Genomic DNA, 2500 nt, shown 5'->3' on the forward strand with positions numbered 1-2500 from the left:
ATGTGAGAGAAAATATCCGGATAGTCACAGTTAGATAACCATTGATTATATGACAGCTGGTTCAAGTGTGACTTGGGTATAAACCACGGTCACAGTCATATCTCTCCGTCTCTTTTAAAAGTCGAACTGACTGACTGACTGGTAAGCCTCCGCTCATCTAAACACGACAAGGATTTGTTTGTTCACTCACCAATGTGTTGTGGCCTCACCCTGTCTTTCATAGCGATATTACAATTGCTGTAACTGTAAACTATCGACTAGAGTATCAGCACTGTTATTATTGTCACCGATATCGATCTTCACTGCTGTCCTTGGTTCCACTACAATAGACACACATTTGCAGTGCCAGCCATCGAATTTCCTTTCCCGTACCTCTGATGCGCTCGGCTTACGGTATTTTCGTGCATGTAGAATTGATTTCTAGCTGGCAATATCCTCGTTTCCTAATTCACTACCAAACCAGGAATTTCAGAATCATTTCTAACCCCCAGGGTGTAAGACCGCCGCAACAGAATAGCTAGTTGAAACTTGTTGACACCCAAGTTACTCAGAGAACGCTCGTCTTTCCCACTATTTGTCTTCACTCTATAGAAATCTCAAGTAGAAATTCCATCAGTAAATTACCAGATAAACAGAAATCTCTGAAGGACCAACAATGATCCACATGCTAGGCGTCCTGTTATGGCCAACATTTGGGTCTACCCGGACTGCAGGTCTGAGAATGAAACTAACTACGAGAAAATGTGCCCAACAAAAAGTGACCGCACCTCCTTGTCTTTCTGGAATCTTTGCAGTTGCTGCAGGTATAGTGCATATTTGTGCCTCATGAGTTACTCCATATCAAGCTTGTAGTGCATAGAGTATTGGCAGCAGAAGGGCCACCAGTAAAACGTGTCCCTTCCAAAAAAAGTGAAAGAGCAAACACCCCAACTTTGTTAGACACAAGATAGAACAGTTTAGACGGTCACGTGGTAATATTCGACTTAAGTAATACACGTGTTTGTCACCGTTGCTTGTCTTTTTAGGGTGGCGAATAAACGGCTACCAATATGAAGGCGCGTCCACATTGCTGTTCGCATCCAGTACCATCGACTTTTAGTCCGGATTCAGGTAGATCGTTCGAAATTCGAAACCCCAACTTTTCCGTAACAACATTGCGAATTTGCCACCTGATTTGGGCTGACCAAGAAAAAGACATACACCACTCAGTCATCAAAGATGAGGGCGTGTGCGAGTGCGAGGGTGTCGATGTTGGCTGCCATATGTATTTCTAATAGCCTGGGCTGGTTGAACAAGCGAGCTTTGAATCAAGGTCGCTAAACCCTGATCACGTTAATTTCTACACAATCCACTCTGGGTATGGTCATACGGGTCGGAGGAAAAGAACCGAGACTTACCTTGGAGACTGAGTGATAATTTGGTCTGCTGAGCGATGAAGAGGTTTTGAAATTCCCCTTCAAGAGAGTCTTGCTTCCATTGCAGAAAATTCCCACATTACAAAATATTGTTTTCAGGATTTTGTAAATGTTCGATGGAATTTTCGGACGTCTTCATGATGGATTTTTAGGAAAAAACACCTCATTAACCTCACTTCTTGTTTATGCTTTCTCTCTTGTTAGGTTATCTTTCAACTCTTGTTTCTTTATACAGTAGAGAAGTCGATGGATTATGTCCCTTGTATATTTCGCTGTCGATGTTGTTATTGTAGTTATTGTTTTATTGGTTTTTTCTTGTAATTTTTTTGTTATTGGTGTGGTTGCGGATCTACGTGTTGCTGTCGTTGTTCCGAGTGTCTTGATGTCTTTAATAATAATATGAATGTGTGTGTGACTGGTTGATAGGATTTTAGCCATTTTCTCAAACCTGCGTTTCAGCTTGGGTGGCATTTTTTTTGCCTGTATTATCTTCGCCTTAACCATGAAAAATAGATCTCTGCTGATGGGTCTTTGCCCCAGCTACGTTGCACAGTATGATCGCAATGGCGGTAGGTGATAAAACTTTGCATAACGCGCGCGTACGTGTGATTGCGTATGTGTGTATGTTTTGCTGGAGATTTCCCATTGCTAGGAATCTTATGATTGAAGTAGCAAGTTGTGTCATTGTTATTATTTTAGGGGTTTTGTTATAGATACTACAAGTGTGTTTGGTGGTGCCACCACATTTATGACACCAGGGTCTTCTCACTTCCATCATACAAGCAGTGGAGGGTCTCGAAGGAACTTTACTTTATCCGTTCGCTCCTGATCTATAGTCACTTCTCTTGGCGTACCATGTGTACCACTAGGATAGTCGCTTCGTGCTTCTCGACGGTCAAAACAACCTTTCCTAGGTGTTCGTTTCGGGTAGTACATCCACCGCCCTTACTTTTGACATGAACCCGTCTTTTTACAATGGAACAGAACGAGGATGAACGCCTCAGTCTAACCGCATCAGGAAAATAGCTTTTCACCTGGCCTTCAGAAATCAATCTGACGATCACTGTTCAATGTTGCCGGGGCTT

The 2500-nt window shown here is 42.5% G+C and overlaps 1 protein-coding gene across 4 annotated transcripts in view; it reads right to left on the minus strand.

The window, feature by feature from the left end:
* The window catches only part of LOC106881345 (SPARC-related modular calcium-binding protein 1), a 169979-nt gene that overhangs the window by 40332 nt on the left and 127147 nt on the right, over positions 1 to 2500 (minus strand). The window lies entirely within an intron of this gene.

This window comes from Octopus bimaculoides, chromosome 6, assembly GCF_046866305.1.
Source record: "Octopus bimaculoides isolate indiv1 chromosome 6, ASM4686630v1, whole genome shotgun sequence".
Classification (NCBI taxonomy): domain Eukaryota; kingdom Metazoa; phylum Mollusca; class Cephalopoda; order Octopoda; family Octopodidae; genus Octopus; species Octopus bimaculoides.